Genomic DNA, 22,551 nt, shown 5'->3' with positions numbered 1-22,551 from the left:
TCTCTGTGCTAATTTATAAGCTCTCAGATGTGAACTTTGTGTTATTCAACAGAGCTTAGTAGAGTGCTGGGTGGGTGCAGTAGGCAGTCACTGAATATTTGTTGACAGAATATAAGAAGTAACAAGTTCAAATTACAGGAAGTACAATTCCTTTTTAAATGAAACAGTATATCAAGAAGTATCTAAAGTAGAGATCATTGAAAAACTCTAAGAAAGGGGTCATATGAAATAAAAATCTAAAAATTCCAATAAAAAAAATAAATCAATAGGGCCACCTAAGTGGCTCAGTCCGTTAAGCAGCCGACTCCTGACTTCAGCTCAGGTCATGATCTCAGGGTCTTGGAATGGAGTCCCATGTCAGGGTCCCTGCTTGGCAGGGAGTGAACGTCTGCTTGAGGATTTGCTCTCTCCCTCTTCCTCTGCCCCTCCCTTTTCTCTCTCTCTAAAATAAATAAATATTCCACTTTGAAATCCCTGGATTAAATACATTAAGGAAAATAGTATGTCATCACCTCCATCTGGACAACTTTGATTCAGCACATCACTGAAATTGTGATGGTTCTCATGGAGCACTTAAAAAAAAAAAAATCACAGGTAATTGTGCATTTAATGCCCGTGATCCCTCTGTAGAGATGGCTAGCCACATGATACAGTTAGAATTCACATTTGGATTTCTTCATTGCCAGTGTAAATTAAACCTGAGGATTTTTTTATCCTGTTTACTTAGCAGTGATTTATTGACACAACAAATTGTCAACTATGTCCTCCCTGGGTTAAATCATTTGCACAAGGATGGTTTGCTGCAGTAAGGTGAGAGAGATGGCTCTAATACACACCTTTGTGTTCTTAAATCCTCTCCTCCGACTAGAAACTTAATAGACTGTTCCTCTATTCAGAACTGCACAAAAGTTCTCCATTCACTGTCATACCGACTCTCCCGTTCCTTAGAGCCTCTCACAACTTGGCATTCTCCTTCTATCTTCGTTTCCTTTTGGTTCTCCTACATATATCTAGCATTTTAATCCATGTATGATAAACACACTCTTAGAATTTTAGAGCTAAAAAGGACCTAGTGGTAATCTTATCAAACCTCTTGTTTAGTAGAGGAAAAAGCTGAATCCCAGTGAGGGTAACTGATGGACATATCCTTTTGTTAAACTGAGTAAAACGTCCCAGTTTTAGACTCCTAGGTAGTAGAATAGTTGAAATTAGAAAGCGGCTTTCTAACATTTATCCCATGTTCAAATTTCTACTACAGTCATAATAATAAATAATGTTTATTGAGTACTCACTTTGTGCCAGATAATGTGGGAGCAAATTTAAGCCTCTCAGTGGCCTCATGGAGAAGAACACATTATTATCACCATTTTGCAGCTGAGGAAAGAAGGACACAGAAGAGTGCAAATAACTGGACTGTGTAGCTGCTCAGTTAGTTAAGTGGCAGCACAGGGATTCAAGTTCAGAGCCTGTGTGTGTAACCACTTTATATTCCTTGTAGTACCTACAACAATACCTTATGTTTATTAGTATCCAATATAGGTTGTTTGAAGTTAATTGAAAATTGGCTTACTCAAAAGAAGAAAAATTAAAGAGGATGCAAATGAGAACAGATTGTTTTACAAAACAGCACTAGCTTCTGAGGCAGGAGACATTTATTCCCATGCGATGAGCTGGACATGGCAGTGCAGGACAGAAGACCCAAAGCCAGCCCAGGTCGTCCCTTGGCAAGTTCATCTGCACCCTGCATACCACTGTCTGGGATGTCACCATCAGATACAATAAAAACCCAGAGGTCTCCTGCAAAATGAAGGTATAATGGAGGCTTTCAATTGACACACTTGGGGAAGACTTGCTCAATAACCTATGTGGGCTGAAGATTCATCTCTCAGAGTGGGAAGCCTCCACACCAAGGCAGACAAGAGGGGCTGAGGCAAAGAATGTGTCTGGTCATCACACACCCTATGAGACTCAACCTTGCTCTACAGGGTCGCTCCAGGATGCATGATTATTGGTGACAGACTCTTGGAATAACTGTGAAAGACCCATTCCATCAGATCTGCTGAGAAGTCACCAATCTTTGGTCTTCAAGTGGGGAGGTGGGGCTGAGGAGCTGGGGGGATGGACAGTGCTTCTTCATGTCTTCTGTTTGATCTTGCTTAGTATTTTATTTTAAAAGCCTGGACATTATGAGTCCAATTAAAATACACTGAATCTATCCCACAGAAGTTAAGGAGAATATTGCATTCCCAATTATTTAATGAGAACTGTAAGATTTTTTTAATGACTCCAATCTAGCCTAGGATCATTGCAAAAAGATTAGAAACTCTCTTGAAATTGTTGAAAACTCAAAAGTTAAGACAGATAATGGCCAGCTTAGGTCCAGATATTCTGTATGTTTGGACTTGAAAAGGAGGGAGGGAAATGGGGGGAGGAAGGAAGATACCATTATTATCACCATTTTGCAGTTGGGGAAACCGGGGACAGAGGACTGTGAGTAATTGGACTTGCAAGTAATTGGGGAGGAGGGAAGAGGAAACAGGGAGGCCAGACAACCCCTTCTCCCACTCGAGGATTCTCCCACATCTTCTCAGAAACCTGACACTAAAGACTATACCTTCTTTCTCGTGTATGCTACCTCTCCTTCCTAACTGGATCCTTCCTGTCTTTAAAACATGTTCCTTCAATCACATCTATTTCATGGGGTCCTGAGTCCATTTCTAGACGATGAGAAGCTTGGGGGTAAACTCTAGAGAGGGAGGAGGGCTGACTGCCACGAAGGAAGAGGGGGTGGGGGGGCGGGTGGTGGAGGGACAAGATTATTCATGTAATCACACCCTGTAGAGCATGCACAATTTGGGTAATGTATTTTTAAAGCAGATTAACTAAACCATCACGCACATGAGGGAAAGGCGGCGGGGGGGGGGGGCGGGCGCAGGGGGGACGGTGGTGTACAAACAGCAATCTCAAGATGAGCTGATCCAGATGTGTGTGGCCTCAAGTCGTTGCACCTGAAACATTTTGTTGTTTGTTTTTAAAGCAACTGATAATTAGGGACTCTTGATGAAAGAATTATTTGCCAAAAAGGGGGCAGAGTGAAATCATTGTTGAGCCCTGAATTTTTAAGGTTTCTTGGTGGTATTTTTATAAAAAGTCGATAAAATGGTACTTTTCACTCAGTCTTTAATCAGTTCCTTTCTTGTCACCATGGGACATTGACCTGTGACCTCAGTCTAACACCATCAGGACCTTCAAAAGCCTTAGAGCTCATTCATCTTTCACTCTCACTCAAAATGCTACAGCTGATCCTCAGAAGGTATGTGGTGTCTGCCGCAGGATATCCCAGAGCTTCCAGACCCCTAAGAGCTGGCAGCTTTTTTCTCACGAGCCGCTCTCAGTCCTCCCCCTGTACCCCCTGCCCACATCCCCCCATGACTACAATCTTCATCCCACGTATGTTCTGTCTTATCTTCAGAGACCTGGGATCTCACACAAAGTCTTTGCTTCCAGGAAGATGCTATTCCATAGACACCTAGACCTGAATTCACTCTGAATGTGTACCTCTAGTTCCCCATACACTGCAGTCACAGCTATGGATTTAACATGTGTTAAAGAGAGGAAGAAACATGAGAAACCATCTGTCCCCAATATCTTCAAGGTCTTAGTCAGCTCAGGGTGCTATAACAAAAGACCACAGACCAACGGCTTAAACAACAAGCACTTATTTCTCACAATCCCAGAAGCTGGAAAGTCCAAAATCAAGGCGCTGGCAGATTCGGTGTCTGATGAGAGCCCTCTTTGTGGTTTGCAGAAGGCCACCTTCTTGCTGTGTCCTCATATGGTTAAGAGAGAGGAGAGCAGTCTCATGTGTCTTATTTTAAGGACACTGTTCCCTTCATGAGGGCTCCACCTTCACAAACTAATTACCTCCCTAATATCATTATGGGAATCAGGGCTTCAACATTTAATGGGGGCGGGAAGACAAACACGAGGTTTGTAGCACTCAATAAAGACAACACTGCCCACCCCTGGAAAGTGTACTGGGAGCTCATGGAGGTGTTTTTGTTGTCACAGAGATTAGAGGTGCCACTGGCACTTTGTGGGGACATTAGGCATGCTTCAGTGCAGGACCCAGTGGCTGTCTTCCCTGTAAGCTATGGAACTTTTTCAAATGCACCCCTGGACATTGGTAGCGTTGTTTATAATTATCCAAGTCCAGAACTTGATTTTAGTTTACGAAACATGAAATGTGTCTTATATGGAAATTGCCAGACTGTGGAAATTGTGAGTAGAGGGTACTTAGCTTTCTTCACCATCTCCTTCAGTGCAACATGCTGTGTTGGTCTGTGCGTCTAGCACTGCATTCACAGTGGTTCTGTGGACTGGTAAGCCTCATCACACTGTTAGAACATCTAGAGGAGCTGAGTCTGAACATTTCTACATTGAAATCTATATTTTATAATTCATTAAAAATTATAAGAGTTTTCATATTTGAGTTAAGACACAATTAACTTTTTGAAAGATTATTTATTTTAGAGAGAGAGAGTATGAGCGGGAGGGGCAGAGGGAGAGAGAATCTCAAGTGGACTCCATGCTGAGCCTCAAGCCAGATGTGTGGCTTGATCCCACCACCTTGAGATCACAACCTGAGCCAAAACCAAGAGTCCGACACCCACCCAGGTGCCCCAACACAATTGATTTTTTTTTAAATTGCTTCTGGGGATTATATTATTAATGAATTTCATTGCAAAAGGGAATCACAAAACACTGATAAAAAAGGGTATACTAGGGACACCTGGGTGGCTCAGTCAGTTAAGCATCTGCCTTTGGCTCAGGTCATGATCCCATGGTCCTGGGATGGAGTCCCGCATTTGGGGGGGGGGTCCCTGCTCAGCGGGGAGCCTGCTTCTCCCTCTGCCTGCTGCGTCCCCTGCTTGTGCTCTCTCTCTCTCTCTGGCAAAATAAATAAATAAAATCTTAAAAGAAAAAAAAAAAAGAAAGGGTATACTAGTTTTGAATCCATTCATGAATGTACCACAGTTTATTTAACCAATCCCCTGTTTATGGACACCTAGGTCATTACCAACACTTTCCTTCTATAAATACTGTGATAATGAAGACCTTTATATGCTTCCTTTCATATCTTCACAGTGTTTACATTTATTAGTTCCTTAATATTAGAAAATCCAAGAAATTTTTCATGTATAAACCTAGGTCTCTGTCTTATAAAAATCTAGCCAGCCTGGGCTCTCACTCTTGCCTGGAAATAATAACCTGTAACTGAGAAGCAGCTGCCTACTTTTGACAAGGTGCATGAATCTGTTGGAGCTGCTATGCCAGAGTATGATAAACTGGGTGGCTTAAACAACAGAAAGTTATTCCTCTAGTTTTGGAAGCTGGAATTCTGAAGTCAAGGTGCAGGCAAGGTCAGTTTCATTCTTGGGCCTTCTCTCTTGGCTTGTAGGCCCTCTCACCCTGTGTTCACATGACCTGTCCTTTGTGCACTTGGGAAGGGGAAAGACAGAGCCTCCACTGGTGCCTTTGCTTATAAGGGTACTAATCCTATCGGATTAGATCCCTACCCTTATGATCTTTAAATTTAATTATCTCCTAAAGACCTTATCTCCAAAAAAACTATGGTACTGGGGGTTAGGTATTCCCCATACGAATTTGGGTGGGGACAGCTGGTCCCACACTCCACCACTCATTGTCTCCCGCACACTGGTATCTGTTGCTCTCTGTCATCAAACATGAGCCACTGATTTCTTATAGCACAAATAAAAGGAAATTAAATAGTGATTAAGTCTATGTCTCTTCCAAAAGTGATAAAATGCAAGAAAGACTGATAGGGCCAAGCAAATTGGAAACTAACCCATATTTTGGTGGAAGTGAGGAACATTGTTACACATTTACACAGGCAAACTGAATGTAACTTTGTCAAAGAACGAAACTTAAAGCACCTTTATGAACCAAACCACGGTAAATGCTCATACCTGGTCTGCTTTACACGGTCTGGTCATCTGCTTGGTCCCATAGGCCTTTATGTCTGAGATCCCAGCTCTATTCAGTTTTGACTCCTAAACTATCTGCCTCCTCTGATGTTGCCTTATCTTTCCTTAAACGTCATGCAAAAGTGCAAATGATGAGAGCAAACCAGCAGCTGCCCACCAGCCTCAAACATCAGCAACAACATCCTAGGTATGTATTTTCTTCCCTTGCTCCTAGGAATTGCTTTGGGTCTAGGGAATTGCTACTGTTTGCTAAGTGGATGGCTACAATCTTTCTTTATGCATTGCAGACATCATTTTGTCTGTTTTCCAGTCTCATATATATGCTGCAGTGTAAGCGATGGGGGCCAAATTCTTAGGCTACCGAGGACTGAGGGTTGCTGGCTGAGCCGGCTGTCCAACTCTTCAGCCAGGATATTTGTGTTTGTTCATTTCCTTTCCTAAACATGAGCTTGTTGCTTGCTGCAGTACAACGGGCTATGAATTCAAAGTAGGATAGAACAGTTCAGTGGGTTACATTTCAAATGCATGCTCAGTGTGGACCAGTGACCCCAGAGGCTCTCAAGCCACAAAGTGGGGAAAGGAACATATAAAGAAGAAAACAGGTTCCTGTAGAACTTGCAGACTTCCTTGGGCCTAGTAAGAGTCAGAAGTTCTAAGAGTAATCATCTTTCTGGGGGCAAATCAACCCTCTTTTCAAGATAAATGAGGATAGGATATGCAAATGTAGTGAGCAACAGTTCTGAAGTGAAAAGAATGGGAACGTGTTTCTTATTTTCCAAGTCCTAGATTTCTTTTTTATTCTTGGCAATTGGCACCCAACAAATAACCTTCCTTTGTTTGAGCTGATTTGTAGCGAGAGTACAATTCCAGCTTCAGTGAGGCTGGTCTTTTGTTCTGGGGGAAAAGTTTATCCTTTGCTCGTGTCATTTAGCTTCTCCAATAGTCTCCGCATCACGCCCTCTCCACCATGAGAATGTTTGCCAAAGTCTGAAGGAATAAGGGACCAGCTAGAGAAGATATTTTTGTGTCTTGGCTGACATTACTTTTTCTTGCAGTGTTTATGACGCTGAGGGTGTAACATGACCATCGCCTCAAAGTGAGGTCATGATTGAGCACTTCTACATATTGTTTACTAAGTGCTTTACACATTTGTTATCTCATTTAGTCCCCCAACAATCTAATGAAGAGGGAAGCTATGTGAAGATCAGTAGTATCCCAAGATCCCTGAGCTGTAAGTGGCAGACCTGAGACTCCATCTCAGACCTCTTCAACCATTCATTCAGTTTTCTTCTTTCCCTTCCTTCCTTCTTCCTTTCCCCTCCCTCCCTTACATCCATCCATCCTTCCTTCCTTCCTCCCACCCTTTCTCTTTCTTTTCCTTCTTTCCTTCCTTTCTTTCTCTATTTCTCCCTCTCTTTCTTTCTTTCTTTCTTTCCTTCCTTCCTTCCTTCCTTCCTTCCTTCCTTCCTTCCTTCCTTCTCTTTTTTCTCTCTTTCCTTGTAGAAAGAACACTTAACACAAGATCTGTTCTCTTAACACACTTGTAAGTGTATAATGCATTATTGTTGGCTGCAGGTACAATGTTATACAGATTTCTAGAGCTTACTCATCTTGTCACTCACATTATCACATTTATTAATACTGAGCTGGTGTCTGTCTAACACCTGTGTTTCCTACCCTGAGCTATTCTGCCCTTTAAAGCTTTCTTTAGCGAATCAAACTACGTCAAAAGAGCGTGTTAGCTCCTACACAACCTGGTGCTGTGCAGGTGAGAGCTGACGGAGGCATTGGGGCCAAAAGTCGTCCATGGGGAAGTAATCTTAACAAATCAAGCTGGGAAAATTCCCTTCAATCCAGACCTTTAGTCCATTTGTTGGGGATGGTAGAGCTCCTGTAAAATTAAAAATCACTCGTATACCTACTACTGGGCAATGCCTGCTTTTCCTATGGAGTCACTTAGTCCATTTTCAGATTATTAGAGAGAAAGCAAGGCCAGCAGAAAGAAACAACATGTTCATGGATGCCATACTGGTTGCTAGTGCATTTTGTTTGAATCTATTTTGGTTTTCTCTAGGCTGTCTTCCTACTTTCATGCAGAGAAATCTAACATAAAATTAAAAGTAGGTGAATATGTGTGGCTCTCAAGCTAATAAGAATCAAAACAACATTTTTAAACAAATATGATAGAGCTATGTTGGCCTCCAGCCCATTCACTTTCTTTAGCAACAAGAACACTAGGACACTTAGGGCACAGTCATTATTTTTCCTTATTCCTTAATCTTAACACTGTATAGGCATGGATATTTCTTCATATTTTTTGGAGAAATAACTTTTATGATCTTCTCTAAGAAGATCAAATTGAAAATTAGTGCTCTGGAGGGCACCTGGGTGGCTCAGTCTGTTAAGCCTCTGCCTTTGGCTCAGGTCAAAGTGTCAGCCTTTGACTCCATCCCAGAGTCCTGGAATCAAGTCCCACGTTGGGCTCCCTGCTCAGCGGGAAGTCTACATCTTCCTCTGCCTGTTGCTTCCCCTACTTGTGCTCTCTCTGATAGATAAATAAATAAATAAATAAATAAATAATAAAATCTTTAAGAAAGGGGGTACCTGGATGGCTCAGTCAGTTAAGTGTCTGAGGTCATGGCTCAGGTCATGATCCCCGGGTCCTGGGATGGAGTCCCGTGTCGGGCTCCCTGCTCAGAAGGGGTCTGCTTCTCCCTCTCCCTCTGTCCCCTCCTCAGGCTCTGTCTTTCTCTCTAGCTCTGCTCTCTCTCTCTTGCTCGCTAAAATAAGTAAATAAAATCTTTAAAAAAAAAAATTAGTGCTTTGGAGATAAGTGAAATCAGATCATCCTACAGAAGAAAATCTACCTGATAAAATAATAAGTTGACACACACTTTAATGTAACAATGACAGCAAACACTTTTCCTCCCTAGGTGTGGAAACAATAGTGTGCAAAAGTGTCTGGATCCTTCTTACATTTCATGGCCAATGGAAAAATGGACCAAAGAATAATCAGTCTTCTATGAGGCCACGGTACCTTCAGAGAAGGCTCTGAACATCATGCTTGTGTCTGCCACGTGGAAAGGGGTCTTGACTCCAGAAAGAATTCAGTTCTGATTTTCCAGCAAGCCTTAAATTCAGATGCTAAGTCCCACAGCCACACCATGTTTCAGACAACATACCAAAAGGCATGTCCAATTTGGGAATTAAAAACAAGTCCACAGTTATTATGACTTTGTTACTCGTGAAGCAATGTGCCAAAGGGGGAGCAGAATCTCTTTGCCGGCAAAGAAGATGGTTTCCATTACTTCTTATTTATATTGCCCACCCTTACTTTGGAAGATGAAAGGGTGATGAGAGTAAAACAAAGCTGTAGAATGGGAAACTAACAAAGAAGTACATGCTCGTTAAAAAAAAAAAAAGTTTTGGAAACGGAGAAAAATACAAAAAATTGCTAAAAATCCACCTTCCAAAGACAGTGACAATTTCCATGTCAGTTCTTTCCCACCAGTCTTTTTATGATGTTCTTCACATTTTCAAAAGATTTTATATAACTACTTTTATCTTTGTGTTTGTCTCAAAACTAACACATGAATTATGAAGAATTTATAGAAAACGAAACAACAGAATGAAAACCGCAGAAGCACATGTTTGACCTCTGAGGATGTATCAATTTTTCTATCAGATATACTGAGTGCTTACAGGCTACACACTACTATTCTAAGCACTGATCATGTACTATTCCATTGAAAGTGTACAGTTTTTGCAATAAGGCACATCTGGTTATTTCCGTTTGGGACAAAAGAAATTGAGGTTTAAAAAGAACAGACTTGGGAATGAACAAGGTTGGTGAGATTGTGAAGCCTTTGTCCTTACCTGGCGATATCTGTCCATGTTACACTGTTGCACCCTTCAATTCTTTTTATTTTTATTTTTATTTTTTTATTAAAATATAATGTATTATTAGCCCCAGGGGTACAGGTCTGTGAATTGCCAGGTTTACACACTTCCTAGCACTCACCATAGCACATACCTTCCCCAATGTCCATAACCCTTCCCCCCCTCCCCCACAACCCTCAGTTTGTTTTGTGAGATTAGGAGTCTCTTATAGTTTGTCTCCCTCCCAACCCCATCTTGTTTCATTTATTCCTTTCCTACCCCCCAACCTCCCCATGTTGCCTCTCAACCTCCTTATATCAGGGACATCATATGATAATTGTCTTTCTCTGACTGACTTATTTTGCTCAGCATAATACCCTCTAGTTCCATCCACGTCGTCACAAATGGCAAGATTTCATTTCTTTTGATGGCTGCGTAGTATTCCATTGTATATATATACCACCACTTCTTTATCCATTCATCTGTTGATGAACATCTCGGTTCTTTCCATAGTTTGGCTATTGTGGACATTGCTGCTATAAACATTCGGGTGCATGTGCCCCTTCGGATCACTACATTTGTATCTTTAAGGTAAATATCCAGTAGTGCAATTGCTGGGTCATCGGGTAGCTCTATTTTCAACTTTTTGAGGAACCTCCATGCTGTTTTCCAGAGTGGTTGCACCAACTTGCATTCCCACCAACAGTGTAGGTGGGTTCTCCTTTCTCCGCATCCTCGCCAGCATCTGTCATTTCCTGACTTGTTAATTTTAGCCATTCTGACTGGTGTGAGGTGGTATCTCATTGTGGTTTTGATTTGTATTTCCCTGATGCCGAGTGATGTGGAGCCCTTTTTCATGTGTCTGTTGGCCATCTGGATGTCTTCTTTGTAGAAATGTCTGTTTGTGTTCTCTGCCCATTTCTTGATTGGATTATTTGTTCTTTGGGTGTTGAGTTTGATAAGCTCTTTATAGATTTTGTATACTAGCCCTTTATATGATATATCGTTTGCAAATATCTTCTCCCATGCTGTCAGTTGTCTTTTGGTTTTATTAACTGTTTCTTTTGCTATGCAAAAGCTTTGGATCTTGATGAAGTCCCAATAGTTCATTTTTGCCCTTGCTTGCCTTGCCTTTGGCGATGTTCCTAGGAAGAAGTTGCTGCGGCTGAGGTCGAAGAGGTGGCTGCCTGTGTTCTCCTCAAGGATCTTTCTCACATTGAGGTCCTTCATCCATTTTGAGTTTCATGTTTGAGGTAAGGAAATGGTCCAGTTTCATTTTTCTGCATGTGGATGTCCAATTTTCCCAACACCATTTATTGAAGAGACTGTCTTTTTTCTATTGGACATTCTTTCCTGCTTTATCAAAGAATAGGTGACAATAGAGTTGAGGGTCTATTTCTGGGCTTTCTGTTCTGTTACATTGATCTATGTGTCTGTTTTTGTGCCAGTACCATACTGTCTTGATGATCACAGCTTTGTAATAGAGCTTTAAAGTCTAGAATTGTGATGCCACCAACTTTGGCTTTCTTTTCAACATTCAACATTTCAACATTTCAACATTCCTCTGGCTATTCAAGGTCTTTTCTGGTTCCAAAAAAATTTTTAGGGTATTTGTTCCATTTCTTTGAAAAAAATGCATGGGATTTTGATAGGGATTGCATTAAACGTGTAGATTGCTTTAGGTAGCATAGACATTTTCACAATATTTGTTCTTCCAACCCATGAGCACGGAACATTTTTCCATTTCTTTGTGTCTTCCTCAATTTCTTTCATGAGTACTTTATAGTTTTCTGAGTATAGATTCTTTGCCTCTTTGGTTAGGTTATTCCTAGGTATCTTATGGTTTTACAGAGAGAGGGAGGGAACACAAGCAGGGGGAGTGGGAGAGGGAGAAGCAGACTTCCTCAGGGCTGAGTAGGGAGCCTGATGTGGGGCTTGATCCCAGGACGCTGGGATCATGACCTGAGCCGAAGGCAGACGCTTATCAACTAGGCCACCCAGGCGCCCAGTCGGTATCTTATGGTTTTAGGTGCAATTGTAAATGGGATTGACTTCTTAATTTCTCTTTCTTCTGTCTTCTTGTTGCACCCTTCAATTCTTAAAAAAAAAAAGTCACCTAAATATATATTATTTATGGACATGGAATTTATTTATTGACATGGAATTACTTCCTTTACCATTTGTAAATTCTAATATAAATTTTAATATAAAAATACACAGTAAACATTTTGTGTCTTTAGATATTGTTTTACAAATTCATTTTAGGGGCTCCTGGGTGGCTCAGTCAGTTAAGCATCTGCCTTCAGCTCAGGTCATGGTCTAAATCATGACCTGGGATGGCCCACATCAGTCTCCCTGCTCAGCGGGGAGCCTGCTTCTCCCTCTGCCTGCTGCTCCCCTTGCTTGTGCTCTCCCTCCCTCCCTCTCTCTCTGTCAAATAAACAAATAAAAATATTTTTTTAAAAATCATTTTAATGATTATAGAGTTTCTATTTATTGATGCACCATCATTTATTCAGTGATTCCCTATTGTTGGATATTTTGGTCAGTTCTAATTGTTTGTTCTAAGAAACAACACTAGAAAGGGATCTTTGTAATTTAAGCATAATAATGTCACATCTGTAATTTGTAGAGCTATAACTCATAGATGTGAAATGTCAGCATGAAAAAACATGAAGTTTATAGAATTTTGGCAAACTAGTCTCAGTCACTTTCAAAAGAGACTGTACCAACTTAAACTGGAAATCAGTGATATGTGGGCATGTCTGCCCTTCCACCAAAATGGAATATTACCATCAATGTTTTCTAGTGCACTTCTTGCATTTATTTTGTATGGGTTGTGTATTTTTATTTATGTCCTCTGTGTCCTCCGCCAATACTTCCATTGTGGCTTCTGTGGTTTTAAGAGCTCATTAATCATCTTCCAACAATGAAGAATCAAAATGAAGATGGAAGTTATGAGAGATAAGTATCTCAAGATCCCACAGCTATATGTGGCAGAATTGGGACTCTAACTCAGACTCTAACTCATTCATTCATTCATTTCATTCAACAAATACTGATGTTTTCACAACATTATCAATTCAGTTTTTGCAGCATTAATTACGTAACTCATCTTTTCCCCCACTTATTTGAATTTCCAGAAAAATTTTGTAATAAATCCTCACATATAGATGTGTCTGCTTCTAGATGTTTTAATCTCACCCATTAAGCTGCCTTTATGTTTATTTCGATGCCAGTAAACAGAAGACAGTGAATATTTGCCAATATTGTTTTCTTTGGAGCATCATTCTCTCCCACCACATGTACTCAGTCATGTACTCTGTCCCCAACTAGCACATCAGAGGCAGGGTCCTACTTGTGCCTCTCACAGCTTCCTACAACTCTGATCTCAGGGAATGGCGAAAACTTGGCATGTGATCCAAGCTGGGTCCCCAGCTTCTTTAGCTGGAGCAAATTAAGAAGATTGGTCCTGGTGTTTCTGTACTATGGATGCTGGGAGGAAGTGGTATTGGGTCTGCCTGTACTTACCTACTGAGTCACATGGAGGAAGCCCACTAGCAGAGGGAGGGAAGGAAACCCACACAGAGAGCAGGGCTGAAGCAGGAGAAAAAGTGAAAAACAACAACAGTGAGGGTCTGACTCTGCATTTAGTCATCCTGGTTTTCCTCGTTATGGGAATCAGTTCAACTCCCTGGTTTGGATTAACCTGGTTTGAATTTCTGGATTAACAATCCAAAAATTATGAATTTTTGGATTAACCTGATTTGAATTTCTGCCTTAACAAGTTATCTCTAAATGCTTCATAAATGATGAAGGGCCCATAAAAATTTGAGGCATTGATGACATCTGGGGAAAAACATCATCACTTCTAATATTAGTCTTATCAAAACTCAATTTAAAATTTCTTTACCTATAAAGCAGAGATCATAACCCTCACTCTACCTATTTTATAGGATTATTTATAGATAAAAGAAGAACTACATATGAAGTCTTGAAAACACCATAAAGATGTATTCTCTTTTTTTAAGATTTTATTTATTTATTTGACAGAGAGAGAGAGAGATCACAAGCAGGCAGAGAGGCAGGCAGTGCAGCAGGGAGGCGGCGGGGAGTAGGCTCCCTGCTGAGCAGAGAGCCTGATGTGGGGCTCGATCCCAGGACCCCAATATCATGACCCGAGCCAAAGGCAGAGGCTTAACCCACTGAACCACACAGGTGCCCCAAGATGTATTCTTTTAAGCAATGACATATTTATTTTTCTTAACTTTGTAGTTCTTCTTTGAGAGAAATTACAAATCTTTTGTCTGTGCTACAATCTTCTAATAGATTCATCACGGTTCACACATGTATTTTATAATTAAATTTCTATAAGGTCAACCCTACTCATAAGTATTAGAAAAAAGACCGACTTGTATTATCTCTTTCTAGTCATGTAAAATTAGCCAAAAGAAGAAAACTCATTCCTTGAGTATTTTTTCATTGCAAAATGCCCAGTCCAAGAATTACCAAAATGTAGAAATGCCTCAGCTAAATGGTAATTTCAACTGTCAAATCAAACCATGATAACAAAATGTCAGTGTACGCTAAGGTGTCTGCGTGTTCAGTGTTTTCAAAGACGGCCTTCCTTCCTAAATTAGCTCTTTACAGTGGCTCACGCCCCACAGTTCTTAAAGAACAGCACAGATAATTGGAAATGGTTGTTACATTTTTAATTCTCTACATCTTGGAATAATTAATGTGTTTGGGAAGAAATTCTCTGAGCTGACTGAAACATAGGCAGGAAAATGATGGGATTTTTCGGTCTATCATTTCATTTTAATGCCACCAATTATGCTGGTTCCGCTTTATTCTCATGAAAAAGATTTTTGCTTGGGTCATAGCATCTTGCTGAAGAATACCACATTTTAATCTAACAGGAATGCCCATCTTTAAATCTCTCAAATTAATTTTATCCTGCCTGAGGAAAGACGGTGGAAATGGCTGGGATCCACAGTCTGAAGTTCAAGACCTAGAAAACAATGCCCTCAACCCCACCCCCAACTTTGCTGCTGGATCCATATGATTAACTGCTTCCTTGTTTGTTTTCAAACTGAAATGATATATTCTTACATATAATCCCTTTTAAGCCTTGTATTCCTAGGGAGAAAACAAGGTTTCTATTGTCATCTTTCATGGGGAAAAAAATGAAACTAGTTTCTCCTTCTTTTCATGCCCTCTGTGGTTGGTCATTAAGGAGGTGTAATTAGTCAATATCTGTGACTAATCTTTTTTCTTTTTTTTCTGGAACAACTATTATGTGTCTAGCACCATGTTCTCACTTATTTTATCTCAATCTTGACAGAAGCTTTATGAGATGAGTATTTTTATAGTTATTTGAAGTTAAGAAAGTTGAGATTTAGAGATTTATCCAAACAGCCAGCCCTGAGATTACATCATTTGTGCAAAGTCACACAACTAAAAAGAGTCAGAATTTCAGCTCAGGTCTTTCAAATCTGTGATTTTTGCCCTTTGACTCTCTTCTCTCTGATACCTAAAATTTAGAATAATTAAAAGTATCACAGATGACATACATAATAACATAGATGAATCTCAAAGATATTACAGTAGGCAAAAGAATCCAGACACAGAAAAGAATATACGAATCATGTGTATGAAATCCAAATTCAGGTTTACTCACTTTTACTTCCTCTATGTATCTCTTTGTATCTTCTGGATGGATTTTCTTTTGCCGGAATGCAACCTCCAAAAGTGGTTTCAAAGAGAGTCTCTGTGTTAATCTTCCTGAGACAATAATATGCCTGAGAATATCTTTATTTCACTTAAACAAAAACTCAGCTAAAGGAAAATATTGTATTTCTAGACATTCTAAACTATTTCCTCCTTCAACATGGTGAAAATATTTGCCTAGTCTTATCCAATGTTGCTGATAAATCTAGTGTCAACTTGACTTGTTTCTCTGTGTCAGGAATCTTTGACTTTGATGGTCTTAAACTTGACTGTATTATAACAAAGTGTGAGCTTTTCTTATCTTTTCGGTTGACATTTTCTAAACCCCTTCAATCTGTAGTCTTCTTTCTTTAATTATAGGAAATTCTCAGTCATTATTTCTTCAAATATTTTCTTCCCTCCATTGATTGCATTCTCTTCTTCCAAAGCTTCTCCTATCCTCCTTTCCTCTTAACATTTCTTTTTATACTTTGCTCTTTTTTGTCATACTTGTTGTCTTCCGGGAGAATTCCTCAACGTGTTTGTTTGTTTTTTTTTTTTTCCAGTTAGTAGCTCATTCTTTGGCTACATCCATTCTGATATTCAATCCATTTGTGGAGTTCCTTATTGTAACTATAACTCACAGTTGCCTCTCCCTCATAACCCTTTGTTCCTGCTTCAAATGACCAATATCCTCCTGAAAAATACTTCTTTTTTTTTTTCACTTTTAAAAAAATTGAACTAGAGTTGACATACAATGCTATATTAGTTTCTTGTGGTCAACATAGTGACTCAACAGTTCTATACATTACTCACCACCCTAAGTGCAGTTACCAACTGTCACCACACGACAGTATTTCAATATTATTGACTATGTTCCCTGTGCTATACTTTCCATCCCTGTAACTTATGTCTTTTATAACTGCAAGTTTGTACCTCTTGGTCCCCTTCACCTATTTCACCCATCCTTCCACTCCTCCCCTTCGGCCACCATGTTTGTTCTCTGCATTTGTGTTGGTTCACCGTCTCCTTGGGAGCTTCCCTGGTGTCATCTGAAACTGGGAGAGACTGAAGGAAGATGTGGGCTACTCCAGGTTAGTAGGTGGTAGTTTTAATAAACAAAGGAAACTTATACAGGAGGCTTAGTCTCGAGCAGCAGCAAGACAAATGGAACCCCAAAACTTCCCACCAAATCCGAAAAGTAAAGAGGCCTTAACTGAGGTTAGTCATGTAACTCATGGACATGTTCTCCACACCACATCGCTACCTCAAGCCCATGTCCTAGGAGCAGCCTCTGGGAGCAGGGAAGCAGGGGTGGTGGTGAGAAGCCTCTGAGGGGGGTGCATCTCATAGGTCAACTGGCTGTCATTCTTTTCAATGACCTTCCCCAACAATTTATGAGTCTGTTTCTGTTTTTTGTTTGTTTGTTTGTTTGCTTCTTCATTCACTTTGTTTCTTTAGATTCCACATAGACATGAAATCAATTAATTGTGCCTTGCCTTATGTTGATTCTCGAGCTACATTCGGGGCACTTGTTATATTTTGCTGTGAGCTCATGTTACCGGAGCATTGTCACCTCCCTCCAGTGGCCACCAGGACTTGCTGTGGTCTGTTCTGCCATGTGTCCTCGGCTCTGGCTCCACTTACAAGTTACCTATCTCTGGTTACAGCACTAGGTTGTCCCCCAGGTTTTCCTCCTGCATGTGGTGACTTGAGCTGACTGGCTTGGGCTGATCTGGGGAGAGAAGAGATCACGGTTAAGAGATCTCCTTCTGCCTCTGGCTTGCTGTGGCTTCCTGTCCTCCCTCCGTCTGGCGTGCAGTTCCCATGCATACCAACCCACTTGAGGCGTCCCAGGGGGTTCTGACAGTCTTTAAGTTAATTAGTCAGGTCCATCAATTTCATTTTCACTCTGGAGCATTTCCAGATTGGGTTCCGGGAGTGAGCCACGAACTGTACTTGCTTGCAATTTTTCAAATCTCACTTTGTGTGCTGCATTCAAATGTGATAAATTTTAGGGCTCAATCACAACCATCAGCCCATTCCATTTTGGTTTTTTTTTTTTTTTCTTTTCTTTTCTGAGAGGTCTCTGCTGTCCTGAGGTTGGGGTGTCACTCCCACATGTGTTTTATATCTTTACTTTGTATGAAAACTTTAACAAGCATTACTTAGTATCATTTTGTGTTTTTAAAATTTACATAGTGTCCTACAGTACTTATAAAATAAATTTAACATTTTTAATATATTGAGTGTTATTAAATTTAACACTTTTCCAAAAATAAAAACAAATTTAAGCATTTAAAAATTTTTTTGACATTTTAGTTATTTATTTGAGAGAGAGAAACAGAGAAACAGAGAGAGCACAAGTGGGGAGTTTCAGGGGAAGAGGGAGAAGCAGACTTTCTGCTGAGCGGGGAGCCCATCACAGGGCTGGATCCCAGCACCCTGGGATCAGAACCTGAGTTGAAGGCAGAGGCTTAACTGACTGAGCCACCAGGTGCCCCAAGGCATTCTTAAACCAAAGAAAAAATTCAATAAAAGAAAAAAAAAAAAAACCATGAAATCAGAGCAAAGGATAAAGGAAGTGGCAGGCACACCAGGGTAAGGATGAGAATACTTGCTATGTTTCAGAATTAAGCAGTGCTCTGACTATAAGATCATGAAATCTTTTTATTTTTGGCTCTCTCTCCCCTCCAGCCATCCAAGATATAGAAAGGAAAGAAGGCAAAGGGGAAGAAGGGGGGCCCGGCGCCCCATTGTTGAGAAGAATCAGGCCAAGAAGGTGATCAGTCCTTTGTTTGAGAAAATGCCCAAGAAATTTGGCACTGAGCAGGACATCCAGCTTGAAAAGGACCTCACCCTCTTTGTCAAATGGTCTTGCTACACTCGATGGTAGCAACAAAGGGCTGTTCATTGAGCTACTCAACTGCTACAGACCAGAGACAAACCAAGAGAAGAAGCAGAGACTGTTTGTTGGCCGTGGGGCTGAAAAGAAGGCTGATGGCTAAGGGGGCTGTCCCCGCTAAGAGGCTGCCTGTCCCTTGAGTGAGGGTTAATGCTGTTACCACCTTAGTGGAAAACACGAAGACTCACCAGTAGAGGTTATACACAATGCAGGTACCACTGAGCGGGTTGTCCTTCCGCCTGCCCTGGGTCACAGGATTGATGAAGTTTTAGAATATAGGTGAGGTTCAATGTGGGTGGAGTCTGGAGCCAACAACCAAGAAAGAATTCTTGAGATGCCTTTGGTGCGAAATGGTGGTTTATTAAAGCACGGGGACAGGACCCGTGGGCAGGAAGAGCTGCTGCCCCGTGATCACGAGGAGTGACTGATTATATATTCAGGAGTAGGGAAGGTGAGGACCAAGGGGGCGTTCAGAAGGGCTGTCCTGTGGTAAAAGACTCAGGATACTGGAGGCCTGGTTATTGTCACACCAAGGCTGTTTTTCCCTCTAATGAGGCACTAATATGAAGACAGTTGGGAGTTTCCTGGTGGAATGTCACATTCCTCCTATCACACATCCTTGTCAATGAGCTTTAGGTTTAGAAGAAATTCAACTTGATTTACATTTCCTTCCGCTTCAGTCTCCCTCAATTTTATGGAGGGGAGGGCAATGTTAGGGATTCAGGGACGGAGTTATGGGTTTCTGGAAGTTAGGCTATTGTAAATCACTAGGACATTTGTAAACTGAGGGAGACTCCGGCCCTGCGGGACTGTGATTGCTGTTAGTGAACCATTTGTTCTTCCTGCAGGGCTGCCAGCAGTTCCTGAGGAATGTCGTATATGTCACAAGGTGGGGGGATGTAGGGTGCCAGCTTCTGCTTTGTCCTTAGCTAGTCTTTTGCTCCCTCATCAGGATGGGGGTTCCCTACTGCATTATCAAGGGGAAGACCTGGCTGGGGGCTCTGGTCCCCAGAAGACCTGCGCTACGGTCGTCTTCACACAGGTTAACTCAGAAGACAAGGGAGCTCAGCGACGCAGGTGGAAGCTGTCAGGACCAGTGACAATGACAGTTAGGACGGGACCCGCCATCACCGGGGAGGCAGTGTCCTGGGGCCAAAGTTGGGGGCCCACACTGCCAAGCCAGAATAACGAAAGGCTAAACACCTGGCTGCCAAACTGGCCACGTGTACACTGTTGAGTTTTCTGTAAGTGAGAGTAATAAAAAGTTCTCTTTCCAAAACAATTTTTTTTTATATTTTTGCAAACAGATCAGAGTCTCTGAGGGAATCACATTTCGTTTCACAGAAGGTCACGTCGCATGTTCTTGACTTAAAGGCAAAGTAAATCAATTGACCTTCCATTGATTTTAGTAACCATAGGGCATACCTACGCTGTGTGGCCCCGAGCCTTTGAAGGCTTGAACTAGGAGCCAGAAGCAAAACCAAACAAAAAACATCCAGAAGCTGATCTAATGTGCTTGGTTTTGAGAATTAGCTTAAGGCCCCCTGTGTCTTTATAGTAATACATTTACAGAATAACTTGGTTGTCCACACACTGTGAAATGACTTTAAAATTTGTAGCCATGATTTTAAGTAGGAAGAGGAATTACTTTCTTGTTTATTGGGCAAAGCTACTGGCATCGAGGCTGACTAGAATGGTTAAGTGACTAATGGAACAATTGTTAATATTTTGGGTTTCCGTTGGATGCTTGCATCTGTTCCTATTGGTTCTCAAGAAGGAAAATGTCTGGTTTGGAACCCGCCATAAATAATATTATGCTACAAGAAAACACTGCTTTCTAAATCTATAGCTAGGCTTTTTTAAAATCACCTATAGAATGATGTTTCTCTTGTGGAAAAGGTACTTTCTCAAGACACTTTATCCTGCTATATAGCAAAACGAACCCAAAGAAAATTCAACTTCAGATACAGTTAAGGACATTTTAAATTATTAAATTCATTTTTGAATTTTTGAGAAGAGCTTGACAGTGAGCTCATGCTAGGGGTAAAATTAGGGTGGGCGGCTTTGTTTGTGAATCACACTCTTCCCTACACCAACAGATTCTCAGCCACTTAATTCACTTCACATACATGTACTGACCACCTACTATGTGCTAGGCATTGTACTAGGTGTGATCATGTTCCAAACCTAGTCAGGCCTCCTAAGTCCTCAAGGCCCCAACCTCGGCCTCTGTCCTGACAGATAAGAATCCTACTGGGTCAGTGTAAAACTCTCACCAAATTCCTCATCTCTATGCCCTTGATACTTTACCACCCTGGCCTGCCTTCAGCAAGAACCTTGTTGAGTTGGTCTAGCAATAGTCCCTCTGCTTTGATATTTCCTCTCAACTAAAGCTCCATCCACTGCCCTTCTCCCTGCTACTTGGCTGAAAATGCTCACCAGCCCTCATGTTCAGAGTTGAGCCTGATATCACCTCTACTACAAAACCCCGCCATACTAGCCCCCCTGAAAAATGTTTGCCCTACTATCTTTAACAAGTGGCATGAACACAACCACTTAAAATTTTTATTTTATTTTTAAAAGATTTTGCTTATTTATTTATTTATTTTATTTATTTTTTAATTTTTTATTTCTTTTCAGCGAAACAGTACTCATTGTTTTTGCACCCCACCCAGTGCTCCATGCAATCTGTGCCCTCCCTAATACCCACCACCTGGTTTCCCCCAACCTCCCACCCCCCACCCCTTCAAAGCCCTCGGGTTGTTTTTCAGAGTCCATAGTCTCTCGTGGTTCACCTCCCCTTCCAATTTCCCTCAACTCCCTTCTCCTGTAGAAGACGCAGAGAGAGAGAGAGAGAGAGAGCACCAGCAGGGAGAGCGGCAGGCAGAGGGAGAAGCAGACTCTGCATGAAGCAGGAAGCCGAAAATGTGGCTTACTCCCAGGACCCTAGGATCGTGACCTGAGCCGAAGGCAGACGCTTAACCTACTGAGACACCCATATGTCCCTACAATTTTTTTTTTTTTTAAACAGGAGCTGAGAACACATGGTCAAAGAACAGAGTGACTCCTTCCCCTCGTGGGGTTTATAGACTACATAAACAATAAGATAATGAATCAATGACCATTTGGCTAAGTGCCATAAGATAAAAGCTCTGGGTGCAAAAACATATAGGAGAGGCATCTAAGTTGAGTGTGAGGAAGGGTGTTCCTGAGGAAGAGCCACGTCTGCTAAGACCCACAGGTATGTAGAAGTTATTGAGGAGAGAAGAGCACACCAGGAAAGCGTGCTTCGGGTGGAGGAGTTGGCAAACAACTCAGGTGAGAAGTAACTCAGTATGTTTTGAGGACTAAAAACCACAGAGTTCCTCGAGCTTAGGAAACAGGGAGGCAAGTGGACCATGTTAAGCTCTAGAAGCAAGTGAGGGCAAAAAAATCACAGAGGGCCCTTGCTGGCCATAGGAAGAATTTTGGATTTTATCCTAAGTTACCCAGAAGAGTGACAGGATCAGATTTGCCCTTGAGAAAGCTTTTCTCACTACTCTGCAGAAAATGGATCAGGCAGAACAGCTGGAGGCTACAGGAGTCACTTGGCTAGAAAGGCAAGTACCAGAGGGCCAAGGCGCACGGGCGGGGGTGGGGGGGTAGGGGGGTGGGAGGTGGGGGGGTGAGATAAGTGAGTAGTTTCAAATTTATTTAGGATACAGGTTTTTCACCTCTTTGGTTGGGCTTATTTCTAGGTATCTTATGGTTTGGGGTGCAATTGTAAATGGGGTCAGTGCCTTAATTTCTATTTCTGGTACTTCATTATTGCTGTATTGAAATGCAATAGATTCTTGGACCTTGATTTTGTATCCTGGGACTTTGCTAAATTTGTGTATCAGTTCTAGCAGGTTTTGGGTAGAGTCTTCCAGGTTTTCTGTCTCGAGTATCATGTAATCTGCAAATAGTGAAAGATTTACTTCCTCCTTGCCAATTTGGATGTCTTTTATTCCTTTTTGTTGTCTGATTGCTGTGGCTAAAATTTCCAGTACTATGGAATAACACCGGTGA

The sequence above is a fragment of the Martes martes genome (genome assembly GCF_963455335.1).
Source record: "Martes martes genome assembly, chromosome: 2".
Classification (NCBI taxonomy): Eukaryota; Metazoa; Chordata; class Mammalia; order Carnivora; family Mustelidae; genus Martes; species Martes martes.
Note: the sequence above shows the minus strand (reverse complement) of the source record.